General features: G+C 35.8%; 1 long non-coding RNA gene across 1 annotated transcript in view; it reads right to left on the bottom strand.

Moving 5' to 3' along the window:
* Positions 1-23,040, bottom strand: part of LOC127865792 (uncharacterized) — a 32,020-nt gene that overhangs the window by 5,407 nt on the left and 3,573 nt on the right. The gene's annotated exons all lie outside the window — the stretch shown is intronic.

The following is a 23,040-nucleotide window of genomic DNA, read 5'->3' as shown; positions in this document are numbered from 1 at the left end:
AATTCAAATAAAACTTCCCGCGGCCAAGTACAGATGAATACACTTCATTGACTGCATTGGCTGATTTGATAATACCACTAGAACATTGGAAACATGTCCGCGTCTTTGTAACACTGTTTTACTGCGTGTTCAGCATGAAACAGTTTTATCTCTTATAAAAAGGCTTAAAAGATACTAGTAGAACAGTTTTACACCCAATCTCGACATCAATACAGTTTGTGCGTGCACCTTTTATTTTCAGAGGATTTTCAGCGCGAGAACGTTGTGTACTTAAAGGCCATGTTCTCATATTTAGTACTAACTTCCATATTCCTGTCAACATGTGTAAAAGTATAAAGAGCAGTGGAAGCGATGCCTCACTTTAATGCATTGCATTTCAACCCGCGAGGTATAAGGGGTCAGTTCGCGGTTAGTGTGTTTGAATGTCAGAGTTTATATACAGGTCAGACCTTATGTGCTGTTCGGAGTTCGCGGTCAGTAACATAATAGTTATATAATAAAGACGCTATAGCGTGAACTAGGTAAACTGGAATTTTCTTTACCACCAGAAAGATGTGAAATGAAGATATCCAGCGATATTATTTTATGGCATGTCAATAATAGATTCTTAATGTGTTTTCAACAATACCATGATAAATTTTTTTTTTAATTACTTAACAAGAATTATTCCATCATATTTACTAATGTATTATTGCAGCATATTGACTAATGAATTAAGTATGAGCGCGATGATTCTCGATATTGTTAATAATCGAATCAAATACACATAGCAATGCCCGATAAACTACTCAAACAGGTTTGTTCGAAGAACATACATTTAAAATATGTACGGAGACTTCGCGTGTGGCCAGTTGACTTTGGTTTTCTGTTTTGTATCTATAGGTTTATGACCAGCAATATGTAATAATGTAAAATAAGCCGCGAAAACTCCGCGTAACATCCCGTACTGCGTTTGATGCAGCTAAAAACTGCACAGAACAAGATGTGTTTGTGAAACATTATGTCCCCCTATATGATATTTGACCTTGTAAGATGACCTTGACCTTGTGAAGGATGACCTTGACCTTTCACCACTCAAAATGTGCAGCTCCATGAGATACACATGCATGCCAAATATCAAGTTGCTATCTTCAATATTGCAAAAGTATTCATAAAATAAGCGATTTGGGCCACATATATTTGACCTCTGACCTTGAAGGATGACCTTGACCTTGACCTTTCACCACTCAAAATGTGCAGCTCCTTGAGATGCACATGCATGCCAAATATCAAGTTGCTATCTTCAATATTGCAAAAGTATTCATAAAATGAGCGATTTTGGCCACATATATTTGACCTCTGACCTTGAAGGATGACCTTGACCTTGACCTTTCACCACTCAAAATGTGCAGCTTCATGAGATACACATGCATGCCAAATATGAAGTTGCTATCTTCAATATAGCAAAAGTTATTGCAAAATGTTAAAGTTGGCGCAAACAGACAGACCAACAGACAGACCAACAGACAGGGCAAAAACAATATGTCCCCCACTACTATAGTGGGGGACATAAAAAGATATTAGCTATCCTTGATCTCATTCATTTAAATCTTTACCTTCCATAAACTCCAACCACAATCAACGCCGTATATCTTTTTTAAAGATATTTCTTGTAAAGTTTACCCTAAATTAGCCATTTTTAAGCATATGTTCAATTTTGTGACCACCGGGGCAGTTTCAAATTTGACCCTAGGGGCATAATTTGAACAAACTTAGAAGAGAACTAATACATGTCAATACATACCAAATTTGGTAGCACTATGCAATACAGTTATGGACAAGTAGATTTTTTAAGTTTTCACAAAATAGGCCTCATATAAGCATATCTTCAGTTTTGTTACCCTCGGGGCAGGGTCAAACTTGACCCCAGGGACATAATTTGAGCAAACTTGGTAGAGGACTATAAGATGTCACTACATACCAAATTTGGTAGCCCTAGGCCCAATGGTTATGGACAAAAAGATTTGTAAAGTTTTCACAAAATAGACCCTATATATTAAGCATATGTTAAATTTTGTGACCCCCGGGGCAGTTTCAAATTTGACCCCAGGGGCATATTTTGAACAAATTTGGTAGAGGACTATTAGATGTCTCTACATACCAAATTTGATAGCCCTATGCCCAATGGTTATGGACAAAAAGATTTGTAAAGATTTCACAAAATAGGCCTTATATAAGCAAGATTTTTTTTTTATAAATGTACATGTCTTTTGCACTTAATAAAATCCCATTAAAACATGTTATCAATATTGTGTGTGTTTTGTCAACATGCAGTATGTTCTTAATAAAGCAAAATTTAAATACAAAATCAGAAGTGTTCTAAAAAAAATTATGGAAAAAATTGAAATTTTCATGTTTTTTAACACATATTTTTCAAAACTATACTTCTAAAAGTTTTTTTCCTGGCCTCGAAGTTTTCATTTATTCTAAGAAATACCCAAACAGTCAGTAATATAGAATACAAACTAAATTGGCATAAAATATTCTTATAAAATTATAAGAGAAGTTACAGGGAACTTGAATTGTTTGCTGAAAGGATCTAGCATGATTTTAGGCCAAATCTGTACTCTTGGGACATTTTCAAAATGGATGAAAATCTGAAGAAAAATAGCATAACTTTTATATGTATTTCATTTAAGGTATTTTTGTGGCCCTTAGTATGTTTAAACCGATGGGATATCAGAGGCATAAGGAATCTCCATAATTATGCAGTGTGTCATAGATCTGTATTTCCCATAAAAAAACACATATATTACACAAATTGTAGATACATTTGACCTGGTTTTCAATATATTTCACATAGTTGTATATATTTGACTTTGGTTTCATAATTTATCTTGTTCTATATAATAAAGATCTATTTGACATTGCTCTCTATATGCTGGAGATCTATATGCTGCGCATTGTTCTCTATACAAATGGATAGCATACCTTGTTCTCTAAATATCAAATGATGTTCTCTACATATTAAACATTGTTCTCTATGGCATTGACCTTGATCTTTAAATATAAGACATTATGCCTCTTCTATATGTTGGAATTTGATATCTACCGGTATATATAAGACATAGCTCTCCATACTTGAAGTTGATCTAATATTGTGTTCTCTATATATTGGACGCTTTTCTATAAATATTGAACATGGTTCTGTATACAAAATACATGTTTACTAGTATATTTTTTTATAATATTTGACCTCGTTTTCTATAATATGTGTCTTGTTCTGATAAAACTGGGCTAAATTCATGTGCGTAAAGTGTCGTCCCAGATTAGCCTGTGCAGTCCGCACCGGCTTTTCAGGGACGACACTTTCGGCTTAAACTTGACTTTCGGTAAGAAGGGACTTCCTTCAAACTAAAAATACCATAAAAGCAGAAAGTCTCATCCCTGAATAGCAAGTCTCGTCCCTGATTAGCCTGTGCAGTCTGCACAGGCTAATCAGGGACGAGACTTTCCACACATGAATTAAGCCCAGTTTTCTCAGAACAAGACACATATAATTCACTGTTCTATATTTAGACCTTGCTCTCTCTCTCTATATATATATATAATGTGTCATTAAAAATGAATGAAATAATAATAAGTGCTGTACCCTTGTTTATCGAAGGTTTTAACATGGTTTTTAGTTTAGATGTGTAGGAATTGTACCACAAGGGTGACAGTCTGCATGGTTTAATTATAAGTGTCTGAAAGACTTTGTCATCCATCATATTTGACATTTGACCATGTTCAACTTTTATTTTGGCTTTTTTATCCCCACGCTTTTTGAAAAAAAGGTGGGGATATAATGGTTATCTCCGCCGTCCGTCCGTCTGTCCGTCAATCCTGGCCACTATCTCCTCCTACACTAAAAGCACTAGAACCTTGAAACTTACACACATGGTAGCTATGAGCATATGTGCACCCTGCACTATTTGGAATTTTGATCTGACCCCTGGGTCAAAAGTTATAGCGGTTGGGGTGGGGCCGCGTCAGAAATTATCACTCATTTTTTTAGGTTATTTTACATTTACTTCTTTATTTCTACACCGATTCACTTCAAATTGATACTGGACCTCTCTTATGACAATACGGTCAATCTCAACCATGCATGGCCCCATTCCCAACCCTGGGGCGCCCCGCCCACATAGGCCACACCCACCAAAAATTTCCATTTACTATAATTTTTTCATTTCTACACGGATTCACTTCAAATTGATACTGAACTTTTGTTATGACATTAGGGTCAATCTCAACTATGCATGGCCCCAATCCCAACCCTGGGGCGCCCGCCCACATAGGCCACACCCACCAAAAAAATCCATTTACTATAATTTTTTCATTTCTACACGGATTCACTTCAAATTGATACTGAACTTCTCTTTTGACATTAGGGTCAATCTCAACTATGCATGGCCCCATAACCAACCCTGGGGCCCCGCCCACATAGACCACACCCACCCAAAATTGCCTTTACTATAATTTCTTCATTTCTACACCGATTCACTTCAAATTGATATTGAACTTCTCTTATGACAATACAGTCAATCTCAACTATGCATGGCCCCATTACCAACCCTGGGGCGCCCCGCCCACATAGACCACACCCACCCAAAATTGCCTTTTACTATAATTTCTTCATTTCTACACCGATTCACTTCAAATTGATACTGAACCTCTCTTATGACAATACGGTCAATCTCAACTATGCATGGCCCCATTACCAACCCTGGGGCCCCGCCCACATAGACCACACCCGCCCAAAATTGCCTTTTACTATAATTTCTTCATTTCTACACCGATTCACTTCAAATTGATACTGAACTTCTCTTATGACAATACGGTCAATCTCAACTATGCATGGCACAATTACCAACCCTGGGGCGCCCTGCCCACATATGTCACACCCACCCAAAATTGCCTTTTACTATAACTTCTTCATTTCTACACCAATTCACTTCTAATTGATGATGAACTTCTCTTATGACAATACAGTCAATCTCAGCTATGCATGGCCCCATTACCAACCCTGGGGCACACCTAGGTCAAACATTCGGCGTGGGGATACGCGTCGGCCTCTGCCGCGCCATTTCTTGTTTTCAGTTGCTTTTGAATGCTTTATTAAATCGAAATTTAATCATTAATTCTGCTATAATGTAAGTTTGTTATCACTTTCTGGAGGTATATAAGAAAAACATTCATTTTGTGTCCCAAGTGTACATGTACAACATTTAATAACCAACTTCAGGCTAACATTGAAGATTATTGGAGAAACATTTTGATTAAAATTGACATTAATTTGAGAAGAGGAAATGTATTTATGTAATAATGTTATGGGAAAGTCAAATATACTTCCCACACATTATCATTTATATGCTTATATTTTTCTTCTGAAGACAAAATATGGAGACATACCCATATAATACAGGCTTCCTGAAAAGGCCGGACCGCCGGTCTTGTCCGGCAAAATTCTTTACGGTCCGGTGAAGTTTCTAATATTGCCGGTCCTTGTGACAGGCCAAACAAAATATGACTAAATACCGAAAAGCCTAATACTTGCCAAAAGAACGATTACACCCAATTCGAATCACTCTTTTCGTGAATTTCGAGCCTATTTGTCATTAAGAACACTAACGCGTTACGAGTTCTTAAGAGTACTCTCCCATTGTTGTTGTTTTTTTCGAAAACGTAAATTTTCATTGTTCCGACATATAACCATCTATCCAATTACAAAGGTTGTAACTAAAAACTACAAATGAAAATATGCTTATACAAATGATCGATATTGTCAAATTTGAAGTTGTCATCATCATATATAAGCAATGTTTTGCTTTATGTATCGTCGGAACGCATGAAATAACACGGAAATGTGCTTATATCAGTGTAATATCGCATAATGTCATTATCATTTTATTTTTGATAATATAAAACAGATAGTTTTGTAAAAGAATGATATTGTACGGAGAATATATAAGAGTATATTTTGTACAAGTTGACTACATAATTACATTTTATATTGAATGAATCCCATTTTTTAAAATTACAGTGTGTTACATTTGCATAAGAAAACATAATGATTTGATGTTATATGTTCCAAAATCAATTACTTATAGTTGTCAAATACTTATACACAGGCTGCACATTGCAATAAATATAAGTTAAACTTTACTAAATTCTTCAGTTACACTACGCGACCCGTGATTTTTGACAAATCGCGGTGATTCCGAGCGACAAGAAAATTTGGGTGATGTCTGGGCGACTCCGTGGTGACCGTCGCGCGATGTATCTCGCTGTTACTCAATCAGCGCGAATCACCGCAAATCACCGCGAACCGCCGTGGTTCACCTTTTTAAGCGATTTACATTGAGGGTTACACTACATTGCATTAACATATATGTATACATTTACACTGTACATTGCAATAATAAAGCTTTTGTTGTTGTTGTATACAATGGGCATATTAGCTAAAATACTCCCGTTCCGACATGAACTTGATGAAGTAATGTCGGAAGCTTTAACGACTCCAAATTAATATATAACAGCGCAGAATGATCATGCAATAATTATTGAACATAACATGTAAACTTTATTTAACTAATTGCATTAGCAGAATGTTTATTAAAACTTACAATCAATTATATCGCAGGCCCGAATACACTACCACTGTTCAAATTCCATATTGTTGCCATATACATGTAGCGTAGCACTGTGTAAATTGAAAGTTGCATAGTGTTTCGTCATTGGTCGGTTATAAATACCTTGTTTTTCTATACACGGTATTAGATTTAGACAAAACTAATAATTTGGTAATTTACGAGAAATATGTTTTCCATTTAAACTTTGATCTTACCGTGTGTGTTTATTGACGTTATTAATTATGTAAATACTTTTTTTTGCATTTCATTAAAAATTATAACGTGTAGCCCTTTTGTTAACAGTGTTTAGCAAAATATTCGCGCCTTAAGACACAGAAAAGTGTTTAAGTAACACTTTCATTTAAAGGTTAAATGAAGAGCTGCAACGATTCACCAACAGCTTGATTCGATTTCGATTTCAGACATTCCGATACCGATTTTTTCGATTCGATTGATCTTAAAACCTAGTTTTATCATATATTCACTCTTATGCCTCAAAATTAACATTTCTGCTCAAATGTGATTTCAATAAAACACATAAAAAATAATAGCAAATTAGGAATTTTAATATAAAAACTTCTCACTAGAAGATTGTGTTGATAACACAATAATATAAAAAGTAAAAAATAATCATAAGAACGTATCTGGAATCAGTGGAATGGTAGTACTATCACTATTATACTTTTACCCAAAACCGCTACAAGCATGTCTACCATTGTGCCATAACAGCATCACCTTTTACCTGTAGGACAAATCACATTCTCTAATAAACTTAACAAAATTCAAACAGAAATAAAATTACTTTTCTGGCTCGCGACTTCAGTAGTTGCACTTGTGCGACCTCTTTAAGTCTTGCTAAATCAACGTTATGTTTGCGTTTGACATGTTGCATTAGATTAGTGGTTGAGCCGGACTCAGCGTACGCCACATCCGTGAAGCACAGTTTGCACTTTGCTTTATCGGTAGGGCTACCATCCCGAAACCCAAAATACTGCCACACTTTTGATTTTAGCTTCTTAGGCGCATCTGATAATTTCAATTTGTCGGCAACAACTTGTTCAGCCATTTTGACGCATTTCCGAAAGTAGACCATAACGCGCTTATTGATTGGATGACTAAAGTAATAAGCAACCATTCGTGCGCGTCGTAATTACAGGTAAAGATAAAACCTTCACCTTCCCGTATCAATAGTCGGAATACAGCGTGCTTTACGTATCTATGTATATATATATATATATATATATATATATATATATATATATATATATATATATATATATATATATATATATATATATATATATATATATATGTATATATGTTAAAGAATCGAATCGAATTTGGTAGGTTTGGTATCATAATCGAATCGCAGCATTTCGAATCGATTTTCGATGAATCGGATCGAATCGTTGCAGCTCTAGTTAAATGTAATCGGTAGATTACGTCTAATTATTTGGACTAAATTATGCTTTACTTTCTGTTTCAGGCTTTAATGCGGATAACTCGTGTTACTCACGTTACTATCTGAGCGTTATACATACATTCACAATGCTTGATAAGCCGGAAATCGGAAATACATTACTGTTCTATTTTAAAGTACATGTTATAATGACATCGTGTTATATAATATGTTGGTATTACATCATTGCCTATATATTAAAGCAATTAAACATTGTAATTGTTTTGCTGAAAAAAACACGAGTATATTAACGTAGAACTTAGTGTTCGCAGAGTTCAATAAATTTGATGATGATGTATAATGTACATGTATTTCTCTGGGTTTTCACGCCCAAAACAAAAACAAGAGGGCCTTGATGGCCTTGTATCGCTCCACTGCTGAAAAAAGGCTGAAACAAATATTATCTGCATGTGCAAATACTTAAATAATTATAGGCCCTATTTAAGCACATGTACACTATTGTGACCCCCTGGGCTTGGTCAAATATAACCCCAGGGGCATAATTTGAGCAAACTTTGTAGAGAACTACTATATCTCACACCATGTACATTCAAAATATGCAAGCCCTAGGTCCAAGAGTTAAGGACAAGAATATTTTTTAAGTTTTCACAAATAAGCAAGATAAAAGCGTATATAATGTTCAATTTTGTGACCCGCAGATCAGGGTCAAATTTGACCCAAAGGGCATAATTTGAACAAAATTGGTAGAGGACTATAAGATGTTACTGCATACCAAATTGGGTAGCCATTGTCTGAATGTTTTTTGACAAGAAGATTTTTAAAGATTTCACAAAATAGGCGCTTTATAAGCGTTTATTCAATTTTGTGACCCCCAGGGCAGGGTCAAAGAGGCATTATTTGAACAAATATAGTAGAGGTTTCTAAGATGTCACTACATACCAAATTTGGTAGCCCTAGGCCCAATGGTTATGGACAAGACAATTTTAAAGTTTTCACAAAATATAAGGGTATGTTCAGTTTTGTGACCCCCGGGCAGAGTCCTAATTTGAACAAACTTGGTTGAGAACTATAAGATGTCACTACATACCAAATTTGGTAGTCCAATGCCTTATGGTTAGGACAGAAAGATTTTTTAAGTGTTTACAAAATAGACACTATACAAGCATATACTTGATTTTTTGGCCCCCAGGACAGGGTCAAATTTGAATCCCGGGGCATAATTTGAACCAAATTGTGTAGCCCTAGGCCCAATGGTTATGGACAAGAAATTCTTTAAAGTTTTCACAAAATAGGCATTATCTAAGCATATGTTCAATTTTGTGACCCCCGGGACAGGTTCAAAATTGACCCCAGGGATAAAATGTAAACAAATTTGGTAGAGGACTATAAGATGTCACTACATACCAAATTTGATATCCCTAGGCCCAATGGTTATGGACAAAATATTTTAAAAGTTTTCACAAAACAGGCCTTATATAAGCATATGTTCAATTTTGTGATCCTCGGAGCAGGGTCAAATTTGACCCCAGGAGCATAATTGAACGAACAAAGTAGAGAACTATAAGATTTCACTACATACCAAATTTGATAGCCCTAGGCCCAATGTTTATGGACAAGAGATTTTAAAACCTTTACAAAATAGGCCTTATATGAGCGTATGTTCAACTTTGTGACCCCAAGGGCAGGGTCAAATTTGACCCAAGGGGCATAATTTGAACAAACTTGTTAGAGGACTATAAGATGTCACGACATACCAAATTTGGTAGCCCTAGACCCAATGGTTATGGACAAGTAGATTTGAAAGTTTTCACAAAATTAGCCCTTTATAAGGATGTATTCAATATTGTGACCCCCGGGGCAGTTTCAAATTTGACCCCAGGGGCATAATTTGAACAAACTAAGAAGAGAAATATTACATGTCACTACATACCTAATTTGATAGCCCTATGCCATACCATTATGGAGAAAACGATTTTTTTTAAGTTTTCCCACAATAGGCCTTATATAAGCATATGTTCAATGTTGTGACCCTCGGGGCAGGGTCAAATTTGAACAAACTAAGAAGAGAATTATTACATGTCACTACAGACTTAATTTGGTAGCCCTAGGCCCAATGGTTATGGACAAGAATTTGTAAAGTTTTCACAAAATAGACCCTTTAAAAGCATATGTTCAATTTTGTGACCTTCGGGGCAGGATCAAATTTGACCCCAGGGGCATAAGTTGAAAAAATTTGGTACAGGACTATTAGATGTCTCTACATACCAAATTTATTAGCCCTAGGCCCAATGGTATTGGACGAAAATATTTTGAAAGTTTTCACAAAATAGGCCTTATATAAGCATATGTACAATTTTGTGACCAACGGGCAGGGTCAAATTTGACCCCAGAGTCATAATTTGAAGAAATTTGGTAGAGGACTATAAGATGTCTCTACATACCAATTTTGATAGCCCTAGGCCCCTTGGTTATGGACGAATGATTTTGAAAGTTTTCAAAAAATAGGCCTTATATAAGCATTTGTTCAATTTTGTGACCCCCGGGGCAGGGTCAAATTCGACCCCAAGGGCACAATTTGAAGAAATTTGGTAGATGACTCTTAGATGTCTCGACATACCAAATTTGATAGCCCTAGGCCCAATGGTTATGGACGAATGATTTTGAAAGTTTTCACAAAATAGGCCTTATATAAGCATATGTTCAATTGTGTGAACCCCGGAGAAGGGTCAAATTTGACCCCAGGTGCATAATTTGAAGAAATGTGGTAGATGACTATTAGATATCTCTACATACCAAATTTGATAGACAAAGCCAAATGGTTATGGACGAGAAAATATTAAAAGTTTTCACAAAATAGGCCTTATATAAGCATATGTTCAATTTTGTGACCCCCGGGGCAGGGTCAAATTTGACCCCAGGGGCATAATTTGAAGAAATTTGGAAGCGAACTATTAGACGTCTCTACATACCAAATTTGATAGCCCTAGGCCCAATGGTTATGACCGGGAGATTTTGAAAGTTTTCAGAAAATAGGTCTTATATCAGCATTTGTTCAATTTTGTGACCCCCGGAGCAGGATCAAATTTGATCCCAGGGGCATAATTTGAAGAAATTTGAGTACTCTTAGATGTCTTTACATACCAAATTTGATAGCCCTAGGCCTAATGGTTATGGACGAGAAGTTTTGAAAGTTTTCACAAAATAGGCCTTATTAAGGCAAATTTTCATTTTTTCGACCCCAGGGCAGGGTCAAATTTGACCCCAGGGGCATAATTTGAACAAATATAGTAGAGGACTAGTAGATGTCTCTACATACCAAATTTGATAGCCCTAGGCCCAATGGTTACGGATGAGAAGATTTTTTTTCCACGAAATAGGCCTTATATAAGCAAAATTTTATTTTTGTGTCCCCAGAGGCACGGTCAAATTTGACCCCAGGGGCATAATTTGAACACATTTGAAAGAGGTTCAGCCCAGGAAAATTACTGAGAAATTTCATCAGAATTGGACCAGTAGTTTAGGAGAAGATGTTGTTAGGAAAAGTTAACGCACGCACGAACGCACGCACGACGGACATAGGACCATGACATAAGTCCCGCTGGCCTCTGGCCAGTGGAGCTCAAAACCTCAACATATGATTATTTATTGTGTATTGTCCAGCGGGTGATAGTGTTTTATCTAGTGTCTAAGTGGCACTCTTTGTACGTGTTCAAACTGTGAAAAGATGTGACAATCACAGAAACATCAGGATGGCGCTGCCAATTAAGTGCGGTAATGGATCAAAGGGCATTGACAAAAAAAAGTTTGTATATATTTTTCGGCGTTTACTCAGATGGTCTCTCACATCAAGGTATTATGTTTTACTTCTATCAGTAACGATACGGATACGGCGTGTTTGATTTGAAATGACTTTAAAAGAAATATCAAATTGTTGGCGATATAACTGTTTTTAAAATACCAAAGAAATATTTAACCGAAATCAACAGAATTCAATGTTCCCTGCGCTACACAGTTTGTATAAACAAGAGGGCCATGATGGCCCTGTATCACTCCACTGTTTTTTCTTTGCGAAAAAAACGTGCAATGCGCATGGGTTGAAATGTACTCAAGCATGTGACTTTTTCTTTCTATCCCTCGTCCCACTGGGGGTTTAAAGTTGGAAGGGTGAGCATTTTTATATATGGAACAAGTTACTACGGTGTTAACTGAACAGACTTAAAAGACCGGGGATTGTTGCACAGGTCCTTTGCTTATAACGTAGGTTCATTTATCTCTCCAAAAGATATTGTCGTTTTTTCTATTTCACATATTTTAAGATGCTGAAGATCAAATCTACGCATTTGATATAAAACAAATTCACAAGACCCATAGGAATCAAAATGACTTAACCCTTTACCAAACGACACATTTTGGACTTTCCCAATTTGAAAGAGGATGCAGACGTCAATTAAATTAAAATGGAATATGAAGGAAATGATCAGGTAGGGTAGAAATAATTGTGATAAAAGGAGAAATTGCTCATCAACCCACACATCCCCAAGACCAACAGGCCTGATAATATTATGATAATGTAAATATTATTTCTTTTTTTATAAATGTATTTAATTAAGTAATACATTTGACTTCTAAGATCAATTCATAACTTATATTAAGAAAATTATAAAATGGTCAGAAATATATATGGATTGTTGAGCAATTGACAATCATATCCACAATTCATGAGTCACGATTCACACATGGAACAATGAATCATTAGTTATTAAAAAGCAGCATATACGATAGTTAAGAACATTGCACTTCATTAATTTCAACACCTTCTCTTGGATATAACGTTTGAGTTTACCGTGCAGTATCATATATTGACTTTTCTTTAAATAATTATGTTCATGAAAGTTGTGTTTTTAAAGTCCATTATATATTATTTAACTGGTTTAAACACTACAAAAAAACATGAAATTAACATGTCATCCAAAATATTTTCATCCGGATATATGGTCACTTTCGACATATTTAAATAAAACCCGACTTTCTTCAGTTTGTAAGAAAACCATTCATAACAAATGTTCTTACTTCAATGCCTTTGTAAGCAGTCACCATCTGACCTACAATGGCACTAAATGACAGGGTTTTATATCATGTTTACAAGATGTTGGTGTTGTTGTTGGTCACAGCCAAACGGCCGCAGTAATCTCCACTGGTAAACGTCATATGTTCAGTTTTGTGACCCCCGGGGCCGGGTCAAATTTGAGCCCAGGGAATAATTTGAACAAATTAGGTAGAGGACTATTAGATATCACTACATACCAAATTGAGTAGCCCCAGGCTCTATAATTAAGAACAAGAAGATTTATAAAGTTTGCACGCAATAGGCCTTATTTAAGCATATGTTCAATTTTGTGACCCCTGGGGCAAGGTCAAATTTGTTCCCAGGGGCATAATTTGAACAAACTAAGTAGAGAACTATTATATGTCACTACCTACCGAATTTGGTAGAAATAGGCCCAATGGTTATGGACAAGAAGATTTTCATAGTTTGCACAAAATGGGCCCAATATAAGCATATGTTCAATTTTGTGACCCCTGGGGAACGGTCAAATTTGATCCTAGGGGCTTAATTTGAACATACTTGGTAGAAGACTAAAGATGTCATTACATACCAAATTTGGTAGCTCTATGACATACGGTTATGGACCAGAAGATTTTTAAATTTGCACAAAATAGGCTTTATATAAGCAAATTTCGATTTTTTGATCCCCCATTGCAGGGTCAAATTTGACCCGAGGGAAATAATTTGAACAAACTTGGTAGAGGATTATAAGATGTCACTACATACCAAATTTGGTAGCCCAAGGCTCAATGGTTATGGACGTAAACATTTTTAAAGTTTTCACAAATAGGCATTATATAAGCAAATTTTCAATTTTTTGACCCCCGATGCAGGGTCACATTTGACCCAAGGGGCATAATTTGTACAAACTTGGTAGAGGACTATAAGATGTCACTACATACCAAATTTGGTAGCCCTTTGCCCAATGGTTATGGACAGTTAGATTTTTAAAGTTTTCACAAAATAAGCCTTATATAAGCAAATGTTCAATTTTTTACCCCCGGGAAAGGGGCAAATTTGACCCCAGGGGCACAATTTAAACAAAGTTGGAAGAGGACTTTAAGAAATCACTATATAGCTAATTGTTAGCCCTAGGCCCAATGGTTATGCTAAAGAAGATATTTAAAGTTTGCACAAAATGGGCCTTTTATAAGTAAATTTTCATTTTTTAACCCCCCGGGGCAGTGTCAAATTTGACCCCAGGGGCATTATTTGAATAAACTTGGTAGAGGTCTATAAGATGTCACTACATAGCGAATTTCGTAGCCCTAGGCCCAATGGGTATGGATAAGAATATTTTTAAAGTATGCACAAAATAGGCCTTATATTAGCAATTTTTTAACCCCCCGGGGCAGTTTCAAATTTGACCCCAGGGGCATAATTTGAACAAACGTGGTAGAGGACTATAAGATGTCACTACAAAGCAAATATGGTAGCCCTAGGTCCAATGGTTATGGACAAGAAGATTTTTAAAGTTTGCACAAAATAGGCCTTATATAAGCAAATTTTCAATTTTTTAACCCCACGGAGCATTGGTCAAATTTGACTCCAGGGGCATAATTTGAACAACCTTGGTAGAGGTCTATAAGATGTCACTACATAGCAAATTTGGTAGCCCTAGGCCCAATGGTTATGGACAAGAAGATTTTTAAAGTATGCACAAAATAGGCCTTATATAAGCAAATTTTCAATTTTTTAACCCCCCGGGGCAGGGTCAAATTTGACCTCAGGGGCGTAATTTGAACAAACGTGGTAGAGGACTATAAGATGTCACTACATAGCAAAGACGGTAGCCCAAGACTTAATGGTTATGGACAAGAAGATTTTTAAAGTTTGCACAAAATAGGCCATATATAAGCAAATGTTCAATGTTTTGACTTCCCGGGGCAGGGTCAAATTTAACCCCAGGGGCATAATTTGAATACACTTTGTAGAGGACTATAAGATGTCACTACATACTAAATTTGGTAGCCCTATGCCCAATGGTTATGGACAAGAAGATTTATAAAGTTTGCACAAAATAGGCCTTATATAAGCAAATTTTCATTTTTTTTACCCCGGGGCAGGGTCAAATTTGTCCCAGGGGCATAATTTGAACAAATTTGAAAGAGGTTCACCACATGAACATTCCTGAGAAATTTCATCAGAATTGGACCAGTAGTTTAGGAGAAGAAGATGTTTAAAGAAAAAGGTAACGCACGGACGGACGGACGCACTGACACACACACGATAGACACAGGACCATGACATAAGCCCCGCTGGCATTTGGCCAGTGGAGCCAAAAATGAATGTGGTTTAATACTCTGAAGTAGAGCAGACGTTGATAAAGATCATGCAGACGGTTGTTTTGTTCAACTCACAAACGGGTTATCACCTTTAGCACGAACCCCCTTTCGTGTTGTTGTGAAGCTGTGCCTGGAAACAGTTCCTTTGGTGAAGTCTGACATCTATTATTCATTTGAATGCTATGCCACATTGGAAAACATAGATTGGGAACGTCCGACGTATTGCTGTAGGACTTGATTAGGCACGTCAGACTTTAACGTTATATAGGACTTTGTTCTTCAATCTCGGGAGATATATACTGGTTTAATACATTTTAAGTTAGAAAATAACATAAATATTTACTTGCCTAACAATTGCTTTTACAACAATTCTTCATCAACTTTAAACTTAAATATTTTCCTAATACTGAAAAAGCAATCTTCCATCAGAAATCACGCAAAATAGGGATTTGTTGTTAATCTTTGGTCTGCTTAATTAAGGATTTTCACAAAATATAATCAAGAACATGTGACACTATAAGTCACGTTTAATAAAGAGTAATGCAGGAGATTGTTTCGTTAAATTACTACATCCGTTTATCGTTGGGTACATTTAAATTATCTAGCCGAGAGAATTATATTGGCATTCGAGACATCAGTTTATCAAACACGAATATTATAACCTTGAACATTTGAATTTAATAATATATTACAAGCACTTCATGTGACTAAAATAAAACTTTTACAACCTGCCACATGTCTGATAAAAGGGAGTTTCACATAACATCACACACACGCAATAAATCAATGCTATAAGTGAACACATTAATGTCTTTGAGGCATCCTGAAAACACTCAAAATATCTCCAAAATGTTTGCCTTAGACACTTGAAACATCAATAAACTGGCCTCCAGAGCCCAAACAAACATACAAGAGCATATAAATCTCGACACAAATAAACACAATATACTTGGCAATATTTACATAAACTTCTTTTAAGAAGATGATTATAAATGTTGATCTGTTTTGCTGTTTTCATAGTCAACATCAATGTAAACTCTAGTTCCCTCACGTAGAAAGATCATAAATATGGAATCATTCAGTACTTAACAGCTGATTTGGAGGAATGAGGACTGATTTAAGAGTTTGAAGTTTTTGATCTGATCCCAACGAAAATGGTTTCAAACCTGTAATTGACTTGTCCAGTATCTCATTAATAGCATTATTTTCTATGAATGAAGAAAACACTCATTCACTCTTATAGTCTTGTTTCACATGTATATACATATATATATATATATATATATATATATATATATATATATATATATATATATATATATATATACCATATTACAATTCATATTGAAAGTTACAAACTCATCAATACAGTTGATTAATAAAGAAGCACATTAAATAACCAAACAAATTGTAATAAAACTCATACATGTGTATTGCCGTACGTCTTAAACAATAAATTTTAGATATATTATTAATTTAATTCTCTCAACCATGCATCTACTACGTTCCAATTAAACATGTTTTATTCGCATGTTTTCAAAACTGTGCCCTTCGCTCCAATGGTGTGTACAGTCAAACCAAATGAAGGCATGCTCCTGGATGTGTCCAATCACATTAATCAGTGGACATTTCTGTTGTAAAATGATCGTTGGTAAAAAAACAAATTTAGTATTTATGTCGTTGTTAATGCATAAAATGGTCTTTTGGCAAAAGACAACTTCATACTGCCTGAGCGATACATTGTTAAATGAATAATAAAACAATTGCTTGCAGGATGCAAACACAAAATTAAAATAAATGTGTCAATAATTGGTGATACACATTTTCAATTTAGACAATTAAAATATCTCCAAATGGCCAGACAAAACACATCTTATATAATGTGATTGTTCTAGTTCAAAATATAATTATAGTCGAGTCGGTCATGTTATTACTAGGGATCTTAATTTTGTTGAAATGCAAAACCTAAGAAATTTACTGCGACCAGGCCCTAAGTATAGACTTGCTATTACAATCGATTTTCAAAGAAAGATAACAACTAAAAATAGAAGAAAAATTGCGAGGGGGGATTATTAGGTGGGGCGTGGAAGATTGTTTGGGTAGAGTCCGTTTTGGTATATCAGGTAAGTGTTGGTTTGTCATAGTGTCAATCAAATCTGATAATAAATAAAAAAAAGTAATGGCAAAATTAGCAAAATTTAATAATTTGATCTTACTAGTCAATGTCGTTCAAAGGTGAAGGTCAAATTTCACTTGCCAGGTACAGTACACAATGATATTAAGAAATAATTAAAAGTTAAAAGCAATAGCCATGATACTTCATAAATACAGTGTATCTAGACAAAGCAAGAGGGCCATGATGGCCCTGTATCGCTCCACTGCTGAAAAAAGGCTACAATATATATTTTCTGCATGTGCAAATACTTAAATAAATATAGGCCCTATTTAAGCACATGTACACTTTTGTGACCCCCTGGGCTTGGTCAAATTTAACCCAAGGGGCATAATTTGAGCAAACTTTGTACAGGACTACTATATCTCACTACATGTACATACACAATATGGTAGCCCTAGGTCCTAAAGTTAAGGGCAAGAATATTTTAAAAGTTTTCACAAAAAGCGTATTTAATGTTCAAGTTTGTGACCCGCGGGTCAGGGTCAAATTTGACCCAAAGGGCATTATTTGAACAAACTTGGTAGAGGACTATAAGATGTTACTGCATACCAAATTTGGTAGCCATAGTCTGAATGGTTTTCAACAAGAAGATTTTTAAAGATTTCACAAAATAGGCGCTTTATAAGCGTTTATTCAATTTTGTGACCCCCAGGGCAGGGTCAAAGTTGACCGCAGAGGCATTATTTGAACAAATTTGGTAGAGATTTATTAGAGGTCACTACATACCAAATTTGGTAGCCCTATGCCCAATGGTTATGGACAAGAAGATTTTTTAATTTTTCACAAAATAGGCCCCATATTAGCGTATGTTCAGTTTTGTGACCCCCCGGGCAGGGTCAAATTTGATCCCAGGGGTATTATTTGAACAAACTTGGTAAAAACTGTTAGATGTCACAACATACCAAATTTGGTAGCCCAATGCCTTTTGGTTAAGGACAAGAGATTTTTAAAGTTTTCACAAAATAGGCACTATATAAGCATATAATCGATTTTGTGGCCCCCAGGGCAGGGTCAAATTTGACTCCTAGGGCATAATTTGAACAAACTAAGTGGAGGACTATGCAACGTCACAACAAACCAAATTGTGTAGCCCTAGACCTAATGGTTATGGACAAGAAGATTTTAAAAGTTTTCACAAAATAGGCAATATCTAAGCATTTGTTCAATTTTGTGACCCCCGGGGCAGGTTCAAATTTAACCCAAGGGATAAAATTTGAACAAATTTGGTAGAGGACTATAAGATGTCACTACATACCAAATTTCATAGCCCTAAGCTGGATGGTTATGGCCAGAAAGATTTTTGAAGTTTTCGCAAAATAGGCCTTATATAAGCATATGTTCCATTATTTGATCCCCTGGGGCAGGGTCAAATTTGATCCCAGGGGCATAATTTGAACAATCTTGGTAGATAACTATACGATTTCACTACATACCAAATTTGGTAGCCCTTGGCCCAATATTTATGGACAAGATGATTTCTAAAATTTTCACAAAATAGGCCTTATATAAGCATATGTTCAATTTTGTGACCCTCGGGGCAGGGTCAAATTTGACCCCAGGGGCATAATTTGAACAAAATTGGTAGAAAACTATAAGATGTCACTACATACCAAATTTGGTAGCCCTAGACCCAATGGTTATGGAAAATAAGTTTTTAAAGTTTTCACAAAATAAGCCCTTTGTAAGCATATATTCAATATTGTGACCCCCGGGGCAGTTTCAAATTTGACCCCAGGGGCATAATTTGAACAAACTAAGAAGAGAACTTTTACATGTCACTACATACCAAACTTGGTAGCCCTATGCCATACGGTTGTAAACTAGAAGATTTTGGCAAGTTTTCCCACAATTGGCCTTATATAAGCATATGTTCAATTTTGTGACCCTGGGGCAGGGTGAAATTTAACCGTAGGAGCATAATTATAACAAACTTGGTAGAGGTCTATAATACTACATACCAAATTTGGTAGCCCTACCCCCAATGTTAATGGACAAGAAGATTGTGAAAGTTTTCAAAAAATAAGACCTTTATAAGTATATGTTCAATTTTGTGACCCCCGGGGCAGTTTAAAAATTGACCCAAGGGCATAATTTGAACAAACTAAGAAGAGAACTATGGACAAGATGATTTCTAAAAGTTTTCACAAAATAGGCCTTATATAAGCATATGTTCAATATTGTGACCCTCGGGGCAGGGTCAATCTTGACCACAGGGGCATAATTTGAAAAAAACTTGGTAGAGGTCTATAAGATGTCACTACATGCCAAGTTTGGTAGCCCTAGGCTATATGGTTATGGACGAGAAGATTTTGAAAGTTTCCACAAAAAGGCCTTATATAAGCATATGTTCAATTTTGTGACCACTGGGGCATGGTCAAATTTGATCCCAGGGGTATAATTTGAATAAATTTTGTAGAGGACTATTAGATGTCTCTACATACCAAATTTGATAGCCCTAGGCCCAATGGTTATGGACAAGAAGTTTTTGAAAGATTTCAAAAAATAGGCCTTATATAAGCATATCTTCAGTTTTGTGACCCCCGGGGCAGGGTCAAATTTGACCCTAGGGGCATAATTTGAAAAAATTTGGTAGAGGACTATAAGTTGTCTCTACATAACGAATTTGATAGCCCTAGGCCTAATGGTTATGGATAAGGAGATTTTGAAAGTTTTCACAAAATAGGCCTTATAAGAGCATATGTTCAATTTTGTGACCCACGAAGCAGGGTCAAATTTGACCCCAGCGGCATGATTTGAATAAATTTGGTAGAGGACTATTAGATGTTTCTACATACCAAATTTGATAGCCCTAGGCCCAATGGTTATGGACGAATGATTTTGAAAGTTTTCACAAAATAGGCCTTATATAAGTATATGTTCAATTTTGTGACCCCCGGGGAAGGGTCAAATTTGACACCAGGGGCATAATTTAAAGAAAGTTGGTAGAGGATTATTAGATGTTTCTACATACAAAATTTGATAGACCTCGGCCCAATGGTTATGGACAAGAAGATTTTGAAAGTTTTCACAAAATAGGCCTTATATAAGCATATGTTCAATTTTGTGACCCCAGGGGCAGGGTCATGTTTGACCCCAGGGGCATAATTTGAAGAAATTTGGTACAATACTATAAGATGTCTCTTCATACCATATTTGATAGCCCTAGGCCCAATGGTTATGGGCGAGAAGATTTTGAAAGTTTTCACAAAATAGGCCTCATATAAGCATATGTTCAATTTTGTGACCCCCGGGGCAGGGTCAAATTTGACCCCAGGGGCATAATTGGAAGAAATTCGGTAGAGGACTATTAGATGTCTCTACATACCAAATTTGATAGCCCTAGGCCCAATGATAATGGAAGAGAAGATTTTGAAAATTTTCACAAAATAGGCCTTATATAAGCAAATTTTCATTTTTGTGACCCCCAGGGCAGGGTCAAATTTGACCCCATGGGGCATAATTTGAACAAATTTGAAAGAGGTTCACCTCAGGAACACTCCTGTGAAATTTCATCAGAATTGGACCAGTAGTTTAGGAGAAGATATTTTAAGGAAAAGTTAACGCACTCACGCACGGACGCACGCACGACGGACACAGGTCCATGACATAAACCCCGCTGGCCTCTGGCCAGTGGAGCTAAAAATCAAGACTTGCACACTCGTATACCTTGATCTTGTACACTGCCGCATAATTGTCGCGCTCTTTTGTCGGAACATATACATGATGACTATATTGGAAGCATTTGTAAACATCGTGTTAACATTAAAACATCGGAAATGTGTCTCGGATTATAAATTATTATTCTCTTTTGGGAATTTAACGGAACATTTATACTTATGGTTTATTTGTTGTGTATTGTATATTAATTTGTTACAACGCTTTACGTGTCGAAAAAATGTTTTGATATCGAAAAAATGTTTTGATAAAATTATGCATTAATAGCACAATTTCCAGGAGGAAAACGTTTTTTACACGAAGGCTTATGACGCAATAAAACGTTTTTTTGTAAGATCGTATTGCATTCAATCTAAATTTAAATAGGCTCGTTTAATGAAAGCTGTGTTCCACAATATGCACTGTACTCTTTACACTTCTGAAAAATGGTGTAGTCATATGGTCGTGTTAATGAAATTCTCAAACATATTTACCGACATAAATGTTTAAGATTATTTTTTCGTAAGTGATGATGCAATCATGTTGGATTATTTGATAATTGTGAACATTAAAAAAGCGTTATGTACATGTATGTATACAGTTATCGATACGATTCGGTGTATATGCATGAATTGGCGAATCATCGATTTCACCGATATCCACTGCGATCACGGCGAATCACCGCAAAATTGAGGGGAACCAGCGCGGAGATTATCTTGCTCTCGTGCGACGAGGAAGTGACGAATAACGTGAAATCGCGGTGATTTTCCACTAAAAAAGCAAACTGTCCGCCTTGACTCCGTGAATAAGGCAAAAATCACGGGTCGCGTAGTGTATAAACTCACGCTGTTCGGTCAGGTGATTTTTTGTCCGGACAGGCTTACTTTTCCATCAGCCTGTCCGGTTGACAGGCACTGTTTGGAACTTTTCAGGAAGCCTGATAATAAGAGTAGTTCACCCCCAGAGTGAAGAAACCACCTTTTTCTCTTGGAGATTACACCCTTCGGTGTACTTCTTTCCAGAAAATTAGTGCCTTTGTTTATTTTTTAAAAGCTATCACCTGTCCATCAAACATGATAAAAATTGCGTACACTTGGGACAATGCGATATTTGTCTTGCAAAAAAAGTTCACAAGGTTTTGGCATCAAATTTTCAGTACATCTAGTGATAAGCATTAATGGTTTGAAGAAAATGATGTAAAACCTTGAAAATTCTATCTTATGAAAAAATTAAAATAACTTTCTTGCAAAATGTACACTTGGGACAGGGACAAATTCTGACCACATTTAGTATTCAGCTGTTCAAAATTTACATGAACAAATAATTGTATAAATACCTGTACAAATGTGTAGAAAAAACATGTGACAGGTTAAAAGGACACTTTTTGCCTATAAATATTGAAGCACTTTATGATGCCACCTCTTAATATACCTGAAGAGAGTTGAAAATTGTGGCACAAAATTGACAAGAACATCATTGCTTTGAACACTAGCTACAAGAGATATCAACCTAAGTAAGAAGCATTGTTTTATTTTCTTAAAGCATATGCATTTTTATATTCACTAAATGATGGCAATACCTAATATTTCTGAAAGTTTTATTGAAGTATAGAATTGAAAATTGCCTTTTACATAAAATGTCACGCAAAACCAGTACACTTGGGGCAATTTTAAGGATATTTTTCAAGATATTTTGTTAATGAAGCAAGTTATTGAGAATAATTTTCACATTTAAGTTAATCACAT

This window comes from Dreissena polymorpha, chromosome 2 (genome assembly GCF_020536995.1).
Source record: "Dreissena polymorpha isolate Duluth1 chromosome 2, UMN_Dpol_1.0, whole genome shotgun sequence".
Classification (NCBI taxonomy): domain Eukaryota; kingdom Metazoa; phylum Mollusca; class Bivalvia; order Myida; family Dreissenidae; genus Dreissena; species Dreissena polymorpha.
This window is presented reverse-complemented; position numbering and strand designations above follow the sequence as displayed.